Genomic DNA, 17065 nt, shown 5'->3' on the forward strand with positions numbered 1-17065 from the left:
ATAATCTCTTTTCTCTTATAGAATTGATATAGTACTATAATATTAATTATTAATCTTTTTTTATTAATTATATCTAATTTAATAAGCGAATCATATAATAACTTTGAATTAATATATAAGATCAATAGAATCTCTTTATTAAGAATAATATTAACTATAAAAATAATTATTAAATTAATATCGAATCTCTAAATTAATATATATAGTTTAAATACCAAAATATTATATATATATTTTTATATTTAATAAACAATTAATGAATAATATTAATATTATTATATTTATTCATTATAATAATTATATAGTCTATTTAAAATGAATAACTTTTATTATCTGTAAAAGAGATATTAGTGAAAATAATAATCTTAAATAAGTTTGAATTTAATAATATATAACTAAATCCCTTGGCGGAATTTTCTTTTTGCTATTTAATATATTTATTTAATACTATAATATTGTTTTTATTACATCACATTATTTGTATTACTATAAATAAATTAAAAAATACTTTAGATTAATATATAATCATAATATATACTTTATAGACTTATTATAAAATATATTAATTATATATAAAAATATGCTTTTGGATTTTGCTATATATTTTATTAATATTTGTAAATTTTATAGAAATAAATTATAGATTATTATATTGTTTTTTCTGATTGAAATAAATATTATTATTTTGAAATTTAAAAGTAATATCATTAAATTTTAATAAATAATTATAAATTGATTCTTTATAATTCTTAATTATAAAACTAATTTGTTTAAATTATTTATTTTTAGTTTATATCAATATACTATTTTTAATAATAAATATATTATGTTGGAAATATAAGATATATGACATGTGATACGTCATGTGAGTAATAGCATATGCTAATATATATATATCTTCTATTTTATAGTCTAGATTTTAAGTCTAATAAGTCAATCTATATATCATTAATATATACAATTATTATTCTATTACTCTTTTTTTAATAGATTATAAAGACTAATGCTTTATAATAAAACTATAATTGAAGATTATATATTAAATCTATACAATCTAAGTAAAAATCGTTGATATAAGTTTTTTTTTATAAGAACTATATTAATCAAGATTTTCATTTAATATAATAAGAGATTTATTAAATGATAATTTGTAATATATTTATTATATATATTGTATTCTTTTATTTAAGAATTATTATATATAATTTTATTAAAAATTAGCAAAATTATAATTCTACCAAAAATACTCTGTATTTATTAAGAATTTTCATTCATTTATTATTATAATAAATAATAATATTAAATGTAAAGATTACTTTAAATATATTTTTCCTTTTATTTAAAAAAATTACAAATAATAAATTTATTGATTAAGAATTTAGTTATATAAAAAGATAATATTTTATATTTATAAAAAAATATTATATGAGTATATATAAATTATAATTAATACTAAAAATATTTTAATAAATAATATTAAGGAATTAAATTTATTCAAAAATAATATTATAAAAATTATTTAATTAAATATCAAAAAGAAAACTACTTTTTTCAAAAACAAAACAAATATATTATTTTATATCTAATACTCACTTTTGAATAATAATAAAATATCAATTAACAAATGTAATATTACAAAAAGACTTTGGGATTATTTTATAATCAAATACTTTTAGATTAATAATATTATAATAAACAAATACCTTCTTAAAATTAAAACTTTATTTCCAAACCAAAAAATATATTTAATATAATTATAATAAATGCTTAAATAAATTCAAAAAGCTCTATTGAAAGTTAGTATTTTTAGACTCTATTATCAACATTATACATATTAATAAATCGTTTTTCCAAAATCTTATTATATTCTTTTCAAATAAATATAAAATCACTATTAATATAATATATATTATTAATACTATTCTAACAATTAATCAAAAAATCAAACATTTATAAATCAAAAAAATCAAAATCAAGAATTTTATAGAAATAGTATATATTATAAAAGGAAATAAATCAAATTCGATCTATAACTATTATCAAAAATCAAATATAGATTTGAAATCTAATATATATAAAATCTATAAACTTTATAATAAACTCGAACATTTTGTATAACAATATTTATTTCTGAAATAAGCAAAATACTTATTAATATCTGATTTAAAAAATAAAAAAAAGCAATAAAAAAGAAAGCTATAATCATAAAGCTTATATAACTAAATCAAACCTAATTAAAAGTATTAACAATAAAAAAAGTAATAATTCCAATTCTAGATATTACTATCTTATTAAAAAGATTATTAATAAGATATTCCTATGTTTATAGTATACTTACTTTAACATTATCTTATATATATTTGATCAATATTCTTTTTTCAGAATTCTAATTATTATATCATAATAAAAAGTAATAATTAATAAAAGAATTATATATTTATAAAAAAAATAAAAAAATATAGTATGTAAAAATAAATTGAAAATAATATTAAATAAAATCTTATATGTACCTAGATTGAAAATTAATTTACTATTTACTAAAAGAATTTATAAAATAAAACTTAAAAAAAGATTTAATTTCAAAAGAATATATTTTATATTAAAAGATAATAAAAATAGTAAAATTATTAAAATTAACATGAAAAATGAAATATATATTATTTTATATATAAAATTAGAATGTAGAGATTTTATATTATTAGCTGAAATTATAAATAATATAAAACATATTTCTAAAAAAACTAATTATATTAGAAAAAAAGAATTTAATGTAATATTAGTACTTTAATTATCTTAATCCTAATAAAATCAGAAATTTATATAAAATAATTATTCTTAAAAATCTCTATAATCTTTGATATATATGATATTTATTTTCTTATAAAAATTATCAATAAAATCCTGATTCAATTAAATAATTAAAAATCTAAAAGACTAAAATTAATTCATTTTGATATTACTAACTCTTTCCCAATATCTATTTGAAATTATAAATATTTTATTTTTATTATTAATGATATAATAAAAATAAATTGAATTATTTCTTTGAAATATGAAAATGATTTAATATTTTTATTGAAAGAATAGAAATAAGTAATTAAGTTTAGTATAAAAGTATTAATGATTATTATTAAAATCAATAATATATCAAAATTAATGAAATCAATTAGAAAATGGAAATCCGGTATATAATCAAAAGTTATAGTAATAATATTATTATATCAAAATAGTTTAATAAAATATGATATTAAAATGATAGAAGCTGATATAAGAATAATATTAAAAAGAGCTAATTTACCCTTAGAATTCTGGAATAAAATAATAGAATATAATATATATACTAGAAATTATATTAATATTAGATTAAATTTAAATAGAATTAATAGAAATCCATTAAAAGTATTTATTAATATTATATTAGATATTAATAAATATAAGATTTAGAGAAGCAAATATTATATTTATATAAATTCAAAAACAATCCTAAATGAATAAAGATATAATAAACTATAAGATACTATAAGAATTGATATATTCCTAGAGTATATAAAGAACATAATCGAATATATAAAGATATATTTGCCTAAATTAAACTGTATTTATCAATTATTATAAATAATAATTGATAAGAATTACAAGAGAAAAAATATATATTTGAAATTCAGGAATCATATAATTGAAATTTAAAAAATAAAGAATACAAAACCAAATCGAAAATCTCAAGATAAATCAAAACTCAATTTAGAAATATTATTTGATTAAATTGATTTATTAATTCCCTTAAATTCAAATAATCCCAAATTTTATTGAAATATAATTATTTAAATAAATTATTAAAAAAAGTATTTTGTAATTTAATAAAAAAAGATAATAATATTTATTTTATTTCTGATTGATTAATTGATTTATTAGGATTAGTAAGCGAAATACTAAATATATTTTAAATGATTTTATTTAAAGAAATATTATTTAAGATATTATTATTATATTCTAATATATTCTTAATTTCAATTTTAATTCTTTTTAATAAATATAATTTTATCAAAAATTAACAAAATTATAAAATATAAAATCAATTTATAAAATCGAGATATAACTTTCGAAAAAGAAAAAGATATAAAGATACAAATAATTAAAAATAAAAGATTTTCAAGATATTACAAATATTTTTTATAATATTATATAAGTTATTTGAGAATAATAATAGTAATATAGTATTTTTTATAAATAAAATCCTAGGGATCAAAATTTTTAAAATCTATAAGGAGATTATAGCAAATAAAAATTATACAAAAAAATGATAAATAATAATCTAAAAAGAGATTGATTCTTTAATCATAAATAATATCTAGAAAGAATTTATTCTTTTAAAAAAAAGCAATTTAATTTCAACAAAATAGGTTTTTATTATGAAAACAAAGAATGATATAATAAAAAAATTTAAAGTATAATTAGTAATTTGAGATTTTAATTAAATATTAAAAAAGAATTACAATAAAATATTTGCATTTATAATTCAATTCAATATTTTATATCTTTTTTTCATAATTATTACTCAAAAATATTTAGAATATTTATATTTCAATATTAAGAATATATTTATTGAATTTTATTCGAAAAAGAAGATCTATTTAGCTTTCTTTCAAGAAATATAGATAAAACAAGGATATATTCTTTATGTGCTTTATAATCTTTATGAACTAAAACAAGCTGGTAAAGATTGAAGTTTATTATTGAAGAATTATTTTATAAAAATTGAATTCACATAAAGCTAACCTAATTTATATCTATATATTAATTATTGAAGGAATTTAATATTATTAATAATATTATTATAGCTATAATATAGTTTATTAATATATGTATCATATCAGTGCATATATTACTTTTACCTCAATTTACATTCTTCAATTTCAATATATGATTTATCAATTATTTATTATATAACTGAATAATAAAAAAGGGAAAATACTCTTAACTATTAAAACTATCAAAAAAAAACAAAAAACTCTTGATTTGAAAAATTATTAAATTATATAATATTATATATATAATATTTATTTGAAAAATAAATAAAATAATTCTTGTAATTGAATTTCAATTATAAAATCTGAAATTTATCAAAATAAAAGAATAAATAATTATTTTATATATTTTTAATATAAATTCAAAAGATTTTCTTTTTAAATTTAAAGAAATAAAAAATATAGTGAATTATATTCTCAAATCGAAAAAAAAAGCTATTAGAAAGCTTTAGATATATTGATTTATAAAATAATACAAAAAATTAAAAATATATTTTAATTATATTTATAATTTTCAAAGAACTCTTTATAAGGATTCCAAGTTTTTTGAAGAATAATTTTAATTAATTGTGAATATATAAGTGAAATATAATATTTTGAATAGAGATTTCTATAATTTCAATAAAATAAGCTTTATGATAGGAATTATATATGTAGTAATAATTATTACTAATACTAAAAGATGTAGTAGAAGTAAATCAATACAATTAAACAATTAAAAATAAGCTATAGTAATAATATATGGGAATAAAGAGAATAAAACTATTCTCTTATTTCTAATAGTTTAAGAATAGATTTATCTTTTGAATTAATATATCAAAACTGATTTTTCTATGGATTGGATTATTAAATCTATATTTAATAAATGAATAAATAATAAAATAAGTTTAGAATAATTGAAATATTTTGATAAGTATATTAAAAATCGAAAAAAAAGCAAATATCGAATGTTGATGCTAAATGGATATGAAAATTATCAATCAATAGTTTTTCAAATATATTATAAAGAGAATAATATTATATATTTATATTTAATATTATATTCAAGTTATTTAATTCAATTATTTAATAATAATTATTTTAGTAATCTAAAATATTTATATAATAATTAAATCAATAGATTTATTAAAATATATATTAATTATATTTTAAAGATTAAATTCTTTATAATTTTTAAAATTATATATAAAAAATCAATTACTTTTCAAAATATAAAATCAGGATTCTAAAGAATAGATTTAATTCTATTTAATTCTGAAACTATATTTTCGAAATTAGATATTCAATTTATATATTTATTCCTTTCTTTTTCAATTTAGGTTAATAGATTTCTTAAATCTTTTATAATTTAATTAAAGTTTTTCTCAATTAATATTAATTAAATTTCAAATAATTTATTATCAATTAAGTTTATTTATATTTATATTTGAGATTATATTAATTCTAATTAAAGATATAAAGTAATTAGTTTATAAGAATATATTTTTGAATATAGAGATTTGTATATTTCGCATAATAAATGAGATATTAAATAAATATTGATATATGTAAAAAATCTAATTATATCAAAAAGGAATACTTATTAAATAAAAAACTTTTAATATATTATTTTAATAAAAGATTGATATTTAGATTTAATATAATAAATATTAAAAAGAGAATAAATTTAATAGAGAAGCATTTTCTATTTAATATTATAATAAATATAGAAAAATAGGTTACAATATAAGAATCTATTAAAATAATATAATAGATTTTAGATTATTAAATGCTAAATAATTTTAATCAATTAATTTAATTGTTATTAAATAATATGGATTTAAAAATATAAATTTAGGTAAAAGTAGTGCACGCACTGATATAATGCATGCACTAATAAACTACGTTAATATAGAAACAAAATATCAAACAATTCTATAAAAGATTCTTTAATTATTTCAATATTAAAAATCTAGGAAAAATTAATAAGATCTTAGGAGTTTATATTATTTGTAATAGAAAAAAAAGAGTTCTAATAATAGATTAAAAAGAATGTTTAAATATTATATTTATATAGTTTAAAATTCCTTATAAATAATATATATTAAGAAAGATGTTAATCTTTAATTATAATCAATTGCAATTTATACAGTTTAAAGATAAATTTATAGCTATTTATAAATATCAATAAATGATTAATAGTATAATCTATTTAATAATCTACACAAAATTAAATATTATCTTGAATCTTGGAAGATTAATATAGATTATATTCAATCTAATAAAATATTATAATATTATATTCAAAAATCTTATAAAATATTTAAAATCATTTATCAAATAGAAACTACATTTTAAATCTAAAAAAACTTAATAGGATATATACAAAGTTTATAATCTTTTATATAATATTATTAAAATTTATATAAATACAAATTAAATATCTAATAAATTTTATCAAAAAGTATCTCTAAAGAAATAATAATATTCTATAATAAACCAATCTTATAAATAAACAAAAAACAAACATCTATAATAATATTCAATATAAAAATAGAATATATTTCAATAACTATATTCACAAAGAAAGACTAATAATTAACTCAATTTTTAAGAGATTTAGAATACTTAAAATATATTAATAATAAAAAGACAGTTTAAATACTTAATGATAATTAAGAAGCATTAGTCTTATGAAAAAACCCTTATTTATATAAACAATCGAAGTACATTAATATATACTATTATTTTATTAGGGATTTTATTAAAAAGCAATAAATTAATACTAATTATATCAATACAAAAAATATAATTATAAATAGATTAATGAAATTATATATTAAAGTGATGTTTGAAAAATACAAAAATATATTGGGCTTTCTAATAAATTGAGATTCAATTATAAAAACTAAGAGAGAATATTCTTTTTAAAGGAATATTGGAAATATGAGATATATAATATATGATATATTATATAAATAATAGTACATACCAATGTATATATATCTTTCATTTTATAGTTTAGATCTTAAGTCTAATAAGTTAATCTATATAGTTATTAATACATGCAACCATTGTCCTACTACTCTCCTTTTAACATATTATTTATTTAAAGTTTCACAATATCAAATCTAATCCCTTTATTATTAATATATAGAAAACAAAAGTTATATATAACTTATTGTATTTTAAACTTCCTATAATAATAAATATAATATATCCTAAATCAATGATTTCCTGTCTTTTGAATATTATATAATAATTAATGAAATCTTGAATATTAATATTTTATTATAAAAATATATAGCCAAATTATTAATATATAAAATAACTATCTTTAGATATAATAATATTATTATTAAAATTATCATATTTGAACTTGAGTTTATTTATATTTATTAAATAGAAAAAAATTGAAATATTAGCTTTTATTATATTTCATTCTGTATTTCCAAATAAAAACTTTATATAGAATAAATTAATTAAAGTAATTACTCTAATATCATATTAGACTATTATTAAACTAGCAATAGTTTTATTATATTCAATATCCTTAAACTTGTTTTATCTTAAATACTGATTATATTTAATAATCAATCTTTAAGTCATATCTATATTAATTATAATATTGAAGAATTTATTATTATTATATTATTTATTGTTTATAATAAATATCTTAATTATTAATATAGAAATACTTATAGTATTGTTAAGATTAGCTATTATTAAAGAATTATTATAGATATACATTAATATAAAAAATATTCTAGAAATCTCTTTAGAACTATTTATATCAATAAAATTCTAATTAATAAAATTATCAAAACTATTAATATTTTTAATATTATTCTTTTATTCAATATTAATGAGAAACTAATTATATTATTTTATAAAGTTTTCATTATGAAAATTATTATAATTATCTTAATAATTTGATTTAACCAGTCTTTCTTTTTCTTTATATATTTATAATATCTCTAGTCCTTTTTTTTATAATTAGGAAAATAATATTTATTCTTGTTTTTATTAAATAATATAGAGAAGAATTATTGCTAATATATTTATTATAAGATTTTCAAAAAAAGGAATTTAGAGATTTTAAAGATTTATTATTATAAAAATATTCATTTATAAAAAATATTTCAATTAATATTTTTTGTTTCAGAAATACTATTTAATAAAAGTTGATAATCTATTTAATTTAATTAATAAGATTTAAAACATTTGAATAAGAATTGTATATTATAGAATAACATTTTGAAATATTATTATATATAAACAAAATCTTAATATAATATAATTAAGAATTATATATAATTATAGAGATAATATATTAAAGGAAATATAAATCTGTAATTATTATATTAGATATTTTCTAAAGATTTATATTTGAATTTTTTTCGATATAGATTTTAAAAATAATATTATTTTATTTGAGAAATATATGTTGTTGGTATTTAGATTCTTTGAAATTTTTAATTATTATTTTATATAAGTTTTGATATAAATTAAAAAGGTTATTTAGATTTATGTAATATTCTTTAGTTATATTTAAGAATATAATTAGAAAGATTATTATAATTATTTCAAATAATATTAATAATTTGTAATAATATTCCTCAAATATAGAAATCTTTAAATCAACAGAATTATTAATATCTTTATATTTATTATTATTCCTATAGATTTTTGAAAGATTAATAAGATATTGATTCTATTTATATTGATTATTATTCTAATCATTCTTGTAATTAGAGTGATTAGAATAATTATAATTTCTATTATTTCTATTATTATTCTTATTATTATTATTATTATTTTTATCACTACTTTAATTATTTTTATTATTAAAACTATTCAGATTGTTATTATTATTATTAAATGATTCTGTGAAAGTATTTATTAGTAAATTTTTATTGGATTCTAGTAAAGCTATATATGAAATTTGTATATTCTTAGAATTATAAAATAAGAATAGTTTTTTATATATATTAAAAGAGATAGTTGATTTATTTATAATTTTATTGGATTTTAGCAAAATTGAATAATTAATTAAATTATTATTTAGAAATTTGATAAAAGAGTTAACAAGAGATTTAGCTTTAGTTTTTATATTAAATTCAATAGAAAAATTAATCTATTTTATAGATATAAATAATTATATCTTGTTAATCTAATACTCCAGAAATTGTTTTTTAATTCAATTATAATATCTTTTGTATAAAAATATCTTTATAAAAACATTCTCAATATTTAGATTAAAATTAATATATATCTTATAATATTATAGAAATCTCTGAAAATCATATAATATTGATTTATTAGTATTTTTGATCTAAAATTATTAAATAATTTTGAAACTATATATAACTATTTTTTACAGAAATATATTAATAACTTTTATTTTTGAATAATGTGGTTTATTAGTATGTGGGCTATATCAGTATATGAGCCACTTCATTTTGTATACAAAATTTGTCTGTGTGTAACCGTGCACTTTCTTTATTGGCTTATAGAATTCTTTAAAAACCCATTTTATAAAACCTGATTTTTCAAATATTTCAAAAATCTAATTTTTTTTCAAAATTCTAATTTTTATTAAAGTCATCAAAGAAGAAGAGATTTTGTAATGCAAAGTACAACAATTTTGAGTTAAAATAAATTGTTAAAAAAAACCTAAAATTAAGAATATTTTATTTTTATTATAATTTTTTATGATTTTTTCTTTTAAAAATAATAACTGATTATTAAAATATAAATATTAAAAAAACCTCGATTTTAGTGTATTTTCGAAATGGTCCATATGCTGAAGTGGCCCACATACTAATAAACCACGTTATATGATAATTTTGAATTGATAATAATTATTAATATAATATTTAATTATAAATCAAAATATAAACTCTTTATAGAATTATTTAATTATAAAGAGGTTTTTTGAAAAAAAGAAATTTCTAGGATTCCTTTTTGAATTTTGAATTTTTTAGATTTTATTTTTCCTTATTTTTAGGAGCTTTAGTTTCTGAAAATATAATTTTGTTATAATAAGAATTAAAAAAAGTATTAGTTATTACTTTATAAAGCTTATACTTATTGTTTTATAATAAATCAATATTAATAATATTATTATAAACTCCTATAATTATGAATATAAATAAATCAGATTGCTTATTAAATAGATTTGCTTGAGATTTTATAATATTAATAATAAAAAAGAATAAGAAAAAGTTTTTTGAATAATTTAATTAAATAATTTGTAATATTATTGATTAATATTAGTTTAAGAAAAATACAGAAGATATAATATCTATATATTATAGATTCTATATATCTAATTATATTTTATCTAAAAAGCTAGCTAAATGAGAAAGTAATAGATCTTATATAGACACTATTGAAAGAGCTAGTTTCTTTTGTATTCGCTTAATCCCTTTGATATAGTAGCCATTGTATTGAAGTCATTCCTTTGAAGTGAATACCCTTGTTCACACAATTATCATACTTATCTTATTAATAATGTTAAACTTCAAAAACAATTATTGAATAATCTAAGAATAGTATATGTAATTAATGAAATCTTACAATTCGACAACGTTCTCTTAATTATTTCTTTAATTACTATGTTTATATTATAGCTTAACAACTATACTGTAAAACTCTAGTATTGATCGTTTCTAATAAGCTTCTTATATTTAATTAGTGATTAAAAAGTAACATTCGTTTGATTTTATTAACTTATTGAAATAACAATATAATTCATTCAAGGTGAAATTTTTTTATTATAAATAAATAATATAATAGTAAATTTATCTCCTTTACAGGGATCTGTATTACATAAAAGTATACATGACTTTTTTTTTGGAATTCATTAATCTATTATTAAATATATATACCAGAAGAAGTAATATTTAATTTCTTGAATTTATAGTTTAAATAATATAATATAGACTAAATATTAATCCTACTTTTTATATAATTAAAACATACATTGTTGGAACACATTATATTATATTTTACTCTTTTATTATTATTACCCTCATCATCTCTTATATAGGTATATTAGATATGCTAAACAATTTTAATTCAATCAAATTTAAATTCCTACATACCTGGATTCTATTGATTGATATGGACAAATTATATTATTATTTAATCAAGTAATTGAATCAATACTGTATTAGAAGACAATATTTAATATTAATACTTCATAGTTTTTTACTTTTGACTTAATATTAAAACTCTTTCTAATTTTCAATCTGCAGCTGAAATAGTAATAGCAAAAGAAATATTATATATCTATAGTTTAATAATATCAAATAATACATTGATTTCAGTTGCATATAAGATAAGAAATATAAATTATGATTTAATTATATTATTTTATCTTTTAAATATTAATGTGATAGCTATTAATAGACTGGATAAGGAATTAACAAGTTTTGGAATGTTTTTTTGTAATCATATGATTGATAAAATAACAAATTTTGTTATGTTCACTCTCATTATTAATCAAATATGAAACATTTCGATTAAATTTGAAGTTAATTGACTATATATTCAAAGTATTATAAATATGTATTTGAAAAAACTTCAAATAGTAAAATTGTTAAGAACAACATAATATAATAACTCATATGTTATATTCTGCAAAATGATATTGAAATAACATTCGTTTCTTTAATCTTTCCTCTCCATATATAATCGAATAAGATTTAAACAATAATTCATTTTAATTTTTTTCTTTTGATCTTATTTATGGATGATAAATTGAGTACATTATTATTGAGAGCCATATTTCTAGATCAATATACTGTAAAATTCTATTTTTGATTAATCCGTTGATTTCTTTTTATTTTATTTTAATAAAAATTATAGTTTTCTTTTACATTAGCGAGGACTGTAATCAGTGTCGATATTGTTATGGGAATGGTGAAGATGATATGATGCTAAATTTTACACTTCTACAAATTTATTTGAGGTTCTAAACTTAAAGCCATGAAATGAGCTTGCCATAGTGCGGTCACATAATTTGATCCCGATAATGCGGATCTTGTATGATTGTATATAATAGAGTAGATTAGTCAAGAAGCCTTTTGAAATCTCAAACTTAATTCATATTTCAACCTGCCTTTTGAACAAGTTCATATGGGAACATGGAAAGCGCAAATTGAAAACAAGGACTAGAAAAAAGAGTCCTTACTAGTTTAATTCATATATTCAGCCCATTTTATATATTATTTTGAGTCTTATTGGTGAAAGCCTGAATAGATAGATAAAGCCTTGAACTTCAGTCTTGTTTAAAATTAGTTGCATGTATATACTAGTCAAGATATTTTTGTATCCGTTGATTTAGATAACAATAGTGAACTAAAACTTGAGTCATTATAATTAGATTTTAGATATATTGTATCTATATTTCATTCTGTTTCATTTTGACAGATTTTAAAATGGATCTGATACAAAAATTATGAGACTTCAAATCGACAATATGTTCTTGTTAATACAAAACAATATCACTACAGGATTTCTGGGAATACAAAAGACAGATTGTTTCAGGAGATTGAATATATATTTTACACTCAAAAAAGTTGTTGCTAAAGATCCTTCATAAAGAAAAGGGAAGCTTTCTTAACTCTAAGGGCTCGTTTGATTGCAAAATTCATACTGAATCCGTTGAAATAATCCGTTCTTTATATCACCACGGATTCTGTAATAATAGTAATTCATTTCAGAAAAAATAAATTATTAATTTATAATTTTATAATTTATATATCAAATTTATTAAATAATCTATTAAAACAAAAGGAAATAGAATATATATATATAATATATATATAAATTAACTAAAATAATTCAAATTTTCAATATATTATTATTATTTGAATAATTAAATAAATAAATATAAAAATAGTTTCATTTAAATTTATATATAATTATAAACTCTAATTCAAAATAAACCTATAGCTTTAAACTTTATTTATTATAACTTCAGATTTTATATATTAAAGTTTTAGATTTTAAAATTTATAAAGGCTTATAAAAAGAATAAATTATTTGAATAGATTTAATAAAACCAGCTTTTTTTGATTCTTATTTTCAATTTATATTTTTATTTTTCTATATAAATTTATTAAAAAATATGAATTATTTAATATCATTTTAAAATAATCTATCTCCTTTTTATTTCAAAATATATTAAATTTATTGAAATATAGACTATTCGATAGAATCCGTAATTTAATATTCAAATATAAATTCAAAATCTGTTTTCAAAAAGTATGGAATATTCAGTGGATTCAGTACGGATTTGTATATCCAAACTAGCCCTAACATAACATGTTTCGTTTTCTATTTGTATAGCTTCATATTCACCTAGGTATGTTTTGCTTCAAATTTTAATAGTTTTGTTGTGTCATGGATATTTGAGATTCTTCCAACTTCTTTAAATTTCACAATTTCAAAAGTTTTATACATCTCTCGAAGATTTTGAATTGACTGAATTTTTGAAATCTTTCTTTTTACTCTGACCTTTCAAAACTATAAGTCCAATGAACATCATAGATTGAATAGATTGAATAGATTGAATAGACTGAATAGATTGAATAGATTGAATAGATTGAATAGATTGAATAGATTGAATAGATTGAATAGATTTAATACATTTAATACATTTAATACATTTAATACATTTAATACATTTAATACATTTAATAGATTTAATAGATTTAATAGATTTCATAGATTTCATAGATTTCACTTTCTTTACTTTCCGGTGAGCTTTTGTGCTATACTGAAGGATGTTGTCATGACATTGCTGAGCTTTGAATCAAAACCAATCATTATTGATTTAATTTCAATATGTATTTTTCTTCAATGGATGCATAGATCATTACTCCAAAGATCCTCAAATACATGAATGATATCAAGATTTTCATCTTGAGACGATCAAAAATGAACATCTCATCAAATAGACTTATAAGTATATGATTTGTTATATATTGTTATACAGTAAGTTACTTTAAAACCACCACTACGATATACCTAGGTACCAAGAAAACGGATTGCCAATATCTTTATACTTCAAGTTTCCATCTACTATATCTCTTTGTTATGTTTTCTCTATTTTTCTTGCTGTAAGTTTATTGTTTTCATATCATTAGTTTCTAGCTTTGAACCGAACATCTGTATATTAAAAAGGATTTTGTAAAAAATCGAAAAATGCATAATGTGGTTTAATAGTGGATCAGCTATATCAATGAGTTGATTATGTTTATCTCAAATTATTATTCTATATTTGATATACATTCTCTTTATAAATAATGATAAATATTCATTTCAAAGAAGTATATATAATCTTAGTTATTCAAATTATTAAATTAAATAAAAAATTAACAATTCAAAAAATAGCTGAGTTTTATTATTCATTTTAATTAATATTAAATAATAGAATTCAAGATGAATCTAATATAATTAAAAATCAATTCAAAAGTTGTAATTCGATTATATTAAAAAAGAAAGTATGTATTTAATATATATTTGATATAGATAATAAAGGATTACCATTTTAATTTAGAAATATGGAAAATATAGTGAATTATATTTTCGAATCAAGAAATACAAAGTGTATTGGAAATCTTTAGATATATTGATTTATAAAGTATCGAATTGAATTGAAAATATATTTTAATTATATTTATAATATTTTTTTTTTGGTAAAGATTTTAAGTTGATTGAGAAATAATTCTAATTCATTATGAATATAGAAATAAAATATAGTATTTTGAATAGTGATTTCTATGATTTCAATAAAATAAGTTTTATAATGAATATAATAAATATACTTTGAAATAATGAAAATCAATACTAAACAAATTAATAGAAGTAAGGTAATATAATTCAATAATAAAGAATAAATTATAATCACTACTATAATGATAGAAAGGGTGAAACTATAACCTATTGACATGGTCAACTCACTGTTAAACGACGTTATAGTATTTCTATTAATTCTCTATCTCTTTTCTTTTTATTAAAAAGATTTCAGTAAAGTCGAAGGAACCTTGGAATTCTTATCTTCTCAATCTTACATATTGTTATTAATAACATAAGATAAAGTATCATATTAATAAACTAGACTTCGTTTTCCAACTAAGAAATGAAGAAACTAAGAAATTAATATCTGGAATCACTTCTTTCGAAATCTTCAAAATACAAAATAGTTTTACACTTAGCAAAAAGAAAATCAGGATTCATTTAAACATCAGTTTTTACCACATATGAACTTCGTTCATATAAAAACTAATAGTTGAATTCTTTTTAATTTTGTGAATTTTCAGTATTACAATTCAAAGTTAATCTTGACGTCAATGTTCATAAATTCACTCAAGCTATTTCCTATTTAGAACCGATAAATCTCTTCGGATTCCTTGATATACAATTCTCGCTACCCAGCATTATGTAAACAAAATATAATTTTATATTAGAGGAATAAGTTTAGGTGAGGATCAATGGATCTCACCTATGTATACATGATTGATATTCAATTGGATGTAGCAAGGATACTTTGATATATCGATGATTCAAAAGAAACTTGAAGTTATACGCTAGGCTTTTTGTTGATGAGTATAAATAAATAAATTTGGAAATTGATCAGTCGATAATGTTCTCAGGTAAAGAGTTTCTGAGTTCAAGAGCCATCCAATCAATCTAGGATCGGCAATAAAAAAGAGTAATTTTCGATCACCTATATTTCAAGATTTTGAGAAGTAATATCAAATTTTTAAATCAAAAAAGATCGAATAGATGTTTCTAAAAGGAATAATATGTCGTCGTATTTCTCCTATATAGAGCATAAATTGGAGTTTATAGTCACAAAAAAAGTTCTTATTCCTTATGATTTGTGTTATGACAAACGTCATGATTCTAAAGTATAGAACAAAACTGTTTACAGTAAATTACTCTCGTACTATTGGAAGCTCGAAATATTACATGCATATTATTAGAAGTATTTTAAATTTATTTTTACCTAGGTATATTATTTAGATTCAAGTTTCTTGAAGTTAAACTTTATATGTAGAACTTAAGGCTAAAAGCTAAATTTTAGCGTTTGAAGTATAGAATTTAAAGCTAGAAGTTAGAATCTAAGATTCAAAGTATAAAATCTATAATTAAAAGCTATAATCTAATCTATTAAACTTAGATTCTAGTTTCCAGCTTTATAACATCAATTTAAGTTTTCGAATTTCATAAATGCTAATTTGAAGTCTATGAATCTAAGTAAC

The sequence above is a fragment of the Botrytis byssoidea genome (assembly GCF_014898295.1).
Source record: "Botrytis byssoidea strain MUCL 94 chromosome Unknown BBYS_043, whole genome shotgun sequence".
Classification (NCBI taxonomy): Eukaryota; Fungi; Ascomycota; class Leotiomycetes; order Helotiales; family Sclerotiniaceae; genus Botrytis; species Botrytis byssoidea.